Here is a 6155-nt window from a genome sequence, read left to right as displayed (position 1 = left end):
ATCATCATTATGCATTTCCAGAATTTGTTTGTCATCCCAAATGGAAATGGTATTTGACAATAATCCCCACTATTCCTTCTACCTGTCCCTGTAACCTCTATGATACTTTCTGTCTGTATGAGTTTGCCTATTCTGGGTGCCTCATATAAGTAAAATCCTACAATATTTGCCCTTTTTTGTCTGGCTTTAACTTAGCATAATGTCCTCAGGATTCATCATGTTGTAGCATGTGGCAGGTATACAATTATCGATTTGAGTCTATGCTTTCAATTATTTTGTGTATTTTCTTAAAACTATCATTTTTTAAATTGGAGGTTATTTTTATTTTGAATGTCATGTAAACTTATACACTAAAAACGTATACTCTAAAATTCAGAAGAGAAAAAAATTATTCTAATACATTTACTTGTATTTCCTTCCTGGATTTTATGCTCATTTATTTTGCTTTAACAATAGTGTGTTATGTAAGATTTCCTGGGAAGCAAACTCTGAGTTGGAGATTTGTGTGGCAAAAGGCAATTGAGAGGAATCCCTGGTATCAACACCTATAAGGGAGTGAAGAAAGTAGGGCAGAGAGAAAAGTTGAACTGTTCAGGAAAGACCTATCTCACAGGGAGCTCTAGAGATAGGCTGGAACTTCAGAGTTGTAACAGCTTCAGGCAAGGGGCCTGAGCCTTTATGCCTCACTGAAATAGGGCCAGCTTCATTGGTATATTACCTGTGCAATCACTCAGGGCCCCTACTTTCATGAAGTTCCTGATAATTTTGCAGCAAGAGGACCCACATTTTCATTTTTCATTGGACTTTGCAATTTATATAACTGGTCCTGCCCTCAACCATCCATTCAATGAGAATTTTTCCCCACAACTCCTCTGGCTGAGAGGCATTCTCAGAAATTGATTCATCTGATAGCTTTCAGCCACCATACTCCAGTGAGGCTGGAGTAATGCAAGCCTCAGTCCTGAAAGTGAGATTTGGGCAGTCCACAACAGCATCCACTACAAACAGCTTCAGACACGTACCACTTTCACACAGCTGTTAATTATGGTGTATATATACACACTTGTCTACTTTGTACGTATCATGTCACAGACATTTTCAGTGAAACAGTATTGTCTTCATAGCTATGCCTTTTAACTATATATAATATTTCAAGTGTAGATGTATTTTACTTCATAATTTCATTTCCCTCGACAGTCATAATTTCTATATCTATTTTACTATTTCATTGTAATTTTATTACTAGAATCTCAAATTTTCTGTGACAACAAGGGATAGAAACTTATCAATTGATTTATTGTTGCTAAGTTAGGTTTCTAACTTATTCCTATATAAGTTATATTATAATGAACATCTTTCTTCAGAGTGTTCCATGTTTGAGATTATTTCTTGGTGTACATTATATAGAGAATTATTAGATGAGGTAGGCCATTTTGTGGCTTGGATAGAAATTGCTAAATTGTTCTTCAAAAAAATCAATTAGATATTTTATTATCAATATCAAATATCAATAGACAAGGGAGTATCTGTTTCATGGCATCATGGCATCATGGCCATTATTGTGGGTTTAAATTTTTTTTCTGCTCATTATATTTTTTAAAATATTATTCTTATTTAATAGGCAAAATAATACTTCAGAGTTTGTTTGCCAGCAAATTACTAAGAAAAAATTGAAAAATTCAGAAAAGTTGAAGAACTCATACAATGAATACCCATGTAACCAACACCTAGCCTTTAAAATTTTGCTATATTAGCTTTAACACATATTTAGATATCTATTTCTCCCTCTGTATATGCATTAATGCATATTATTTTTAACTTATCTCAAAGTAAGTTGCATTCAGCAGGATACTTCACCTCTACACATGTTAGTATGCATATCTTAAATAGAGTTCAATATTCACTTGCTGGTCCTTTTTAGGGAAAAAGTTTCAATACAATGAAATGCATAAATTTTGAGTATACAGTTTGATGCATTTTGAAAACTGCATACACCTACAAAATGTAAACTTACAAAAAAATAGGATGTTACCGTTATGCCAAAACATTGCCTCATGGCCCTTTCATCAAACCCTGCCCCTAATACCTGCCCCCACCTTCCCAGAGGCAATTACCACTTTCAATTTTTAAAAAATCATAGTTTACTAAAGGCAGCTCCAGAACTCCATATAAATGGACTCATACAGTACGTATGCTTTGATATACACATTTTTTCACTTGGCATGTTTTTGAGATTCATCCATATTGTTTTGTATACCAGCAGGTTTTCCTCTCCTGTTTTATTGCTGAGTAGTATTCCATTGCATGAATATACGCAGTTATTTATTGATTCTCCTGTTGATATATACCTGAGTTATGTCTGGTTTTTGGGTTTTCTGAATTACGTTGCTGTGATTTCAGAGATACTTTATTTTGCATTTTTTTATTCTGAGTGAAGTTGTGCCTTTTCATGTTTGTTTACCCATTGTTAATTCCTCTTTAATGAATTATATATCTACTCAAGACCTTTGTTTAATAATTTCTTGGAATTTCAAAGTTGTTTTGTATGTTTTTAAGAACTTTTTAAATAGGTAAATGTATGGGTGGGCACGGTGGCCATGCCTGCAATCCCAGCACTTTGGGAGGCCAAGGCGGGTGGATCACCTGATGTCAGGAATTCAAGACCAGCCTGGCCAACATGGTGAAACTCCATCTCTACTAAACATACAAAAAAAAAAATTAGCTGGTTGTGGTGGCAGGGACCTCTATAATCCCAGCTACTCAGGAGGCTGAGGCAGGAGAATCACTTGAACCTGGGAGGCAGGGGTTACAATGAGCCAAGATTGCACTATTGCACTCCAGCCTGGGCAACAAGAGTGAAATCCCATCTCTAAATAAATAAATAAAGTAAACGTATTATGTCCGTAAGTATCTTACTTGTAGTTTGTTATTTAACTATTTTCATAACTTTTATTTGGGCAGTAACGGCTAATTCTCAATATTTAATTATAAGATAGAGGTTCTATTTTCTAATATATTCTAAAATAATCTGAGAGGATTATTTATATAATTTTTTAACAAATTTTTGTTCTCTTCAGAAACTTAATACCACTATTGCCAGAATACACACCACACACACATATACATATTCTCTCACACACAAATCTTTACAAAGAAAAAATAAGTATTGATTTTAATTTTATATGTAAGTTCTAGGATATTATTAGATTCATAGCTGAAACCATATTATGAAGTTCTGAAATTAATGTCACAGAGCCAAAATGCATTTTTTCAAAATTTTCATTTGCCCTAGGATAATAATTACTGTAAAATTGTACTTTAGAGCTTAGGTTAAAATACTGCTTTTAGACCAATCCATGTGTAAGACAATATAAAGCCTGGCCCTTTCTCTACATGGACAAAGTGTAAAGATCTCTAATTAACTAGAGTGTTCCAAATTGTACAGAGATTATGGTTTTTGAAGGAGAGAGCCAAAAGCCTTCTATCAAAGGGCCTATTGAGAGAGAACTTAAAAAGGAAATAAAATGATTCTAGCTTGCTGTGTATTAAGTCATTATCAGAGAGAACTATATTACTTAGAAATACTTGAGCAGCTGGTGAAAAACAAAAAATAACAATAATAATAATAATAATAAAAGAGAACTATACTACTTCTCTTTGAGTGGGGTAGACTATCGAATCCAGGTAGTAGGGTGCCTAGACGAGGATTCTACTTAGTGATTTGGCAGTAATCTAATAATTCAGAATTTGGAAATCTACACCAAGGAAATTCTTTCAGACATAGAGAATACTGAATGAAAGAGGATGTTTATTATAACACTGTTTAAATAGTTTTACCACAAGCAAACCCAGCAATAATTTGTATTTAATTATAAGATTGTGTTCTAAAGATATCAACACATAAGTATAATGAAAAGTACCCAAACTAAAACTGGAAACCAAACATTAGATATTTATGTTTTATCAATTAGTAAACTTGAATTCAGTAATAATATTCACCATAGGCTTTTAACTAAAATGTATTAGCCCACAGACTTCTCATATTCCTGCTATATTTGCTAAGACACCTGGTTCCCTAGGGCAATGAATGTACTCAACAGAAAATATAGCCAGGTCTTTCTGCTTGGACCAGACTGATTTGTAATGAAAGACATCATGACAGAATATAAATTATCCAAAGATACTGTGTGGGAAACTTCCAGTTTTGCAGGAGAAAAATATGTATTTCCCCACTTATTTCAGAGTAAATCATAGAAATTTTTAAATAACTAAATTCATTAAAGTAAAAGAGAAATTTGCAATGGCAGAAATTTTCTCTACTTATTTTATTCTGTGTTGACACACCAGCTTAAATAAATCAGTTTTGCTTAACCTGGAACTCAAACATCTGCAAATTGACTTCGATTTGATCCCAAACCGTGTTCATTCTACCTGTCATGAAGACAGTCAATTACTGAAATGACAAGTTTTGCAGTAGAGAAAAAATTTATTCACAGGACATCCAGAAAAGGAGACAGTAGAACAGCTCTCAAACCCAGCTTCCTGAAAATAAGACTTAGGGATACTTATTAAATAAAGAAGCAGGGTGATATAAAGCATGTGGAAAGATAATTGGCAATGGGGAAAAATGAGGTAATCACTGATCCTGCACTAAGCATAGTCAAAGTTCATGGTTCTTCACAGGACATATGTTCAAAAAATGGCATAATTAGCATGATCTGAGGGTGGAGTTTTGGGTCCTCTGACATCAAAAGGTCACCTTTCAGACATCTGTGCAGGCTCAGCCAGAGGGTTTCAACTGGTTTGAACTGGACAGGGACTGCCATTCCTGAAAGACATCTTAAGCAATCATTACCACGGCGACATATATGTCAGAGGTATTATTTAAAAGGAAGCTAGTGAAGGCTAAGTTACAGTGTTTAGTAGCATGGCTTTCAGTTATGTGGGTTAAAAAAAAAAAAGCAAGCAACTCGATTTCAGATTGAATAGTATTAGATATCCAATCTGAATAGGTTTATACTCACTCTCACATAGTTGAGACAGCCTGGAAAAAAAAGAAAGAAAGAAAAATCACAGCCCTAGAAATCAATACTCCATGTTGGTTTTTTTCTGCCACCAGCTCAATGTGTGATCTTGAGTGAGTCATTTGTCCTCTCAGGCCTCAACTTCCATATCTGAATGTAAAATACAGCTTTTGGATATTTATTCCAATTTTGAAATTCTATAATGTTGCTGTAAATGTTGTGCCATGTGAACCCTACACTAGTTTTATAATATCCAGTCACGCTATGGCTTCCAGAAGTATAGCAAAGAGGTGCAAGAATGTGTCATTGTGGTGTGAGGCATAATCAGGAAAATTACTGCCCCATTGTCTGGACAGGAGAAGTATACAATTCTCAGAAGAGACAGGAAAAGGAGGCAAGGAGCACTATGTCCTTTAGAGCAGTAGGGATTATTCCTTCTTCTTTAAAAGAAGCTTGCATTGTGTCTGGGCCCTTGCTTCTCTGTGAACAAGTTCTCTGTGGATAGCACCATGTGCTTCTGTAGACAAAAGCTTCCAAATGCGGTTGTCTGATGAATCCCCAAGAGGCAAAACACATCTTCTTCTAGAGCCTAAAAACTGGCTTGAAATACCCCCCAGAGAGCCCTCTAAGGAGGAGTCTTGATGGGAGAGACTATCTCAGGTAGACCCAGCCAATCATTCAGGATGGATTCAGGGCCCACAATGTGCCTAACCACATGTGAGGGTATTAAGGTTTAGAGGAAGAGTAATACAAGGATCCTATCCTCCAGAAGTCTAGGGCCATTCTCATTAAATGATAAATGTAAAAGAGAAAGCCCTGAAAGGTGAATGCTGAGCTGGGTGATAAGAAGCGTAAATGCTGGAGGGGCTCACAGGCAGAGGGGCATTATGGGCCAGAGCATTTGGATAAAGCTCTGGAACGGAAGCAGTCTGAAGCAGGCCTGAAGAGGGTAGGTGTGAGGATGTGTAGAAAATAGAAAGCTGGGTATTCTTGTGGAAAGTCTAACTGACCTCCTGCAGGCCCAGGAAATGCTCTATTTTCTATCTGATGTTTAAAATGCCAGTCTCTAAAACCCCAGAGAAATAAACCTTCTGTACCACCAACTATCTGCACATGTCCCTTCTGAAGACC

This window comes from Callithrix jacchus, chromosome 10 (assembly GCF_049354715.1).
Source record: "Callithrix jacchus isolate 240 chromosome 10, calJac240_pri, whole genome shotgun sequence".
Classification (NCBI taxonomy): Eukaryota; Metazoa; Chordata; class Mammalia; order Primates; family Cebidae; genus Callithrix; species Callithrix jacchus.
This window is presented reverse-complemented; position numbering follows the sequence as displayed.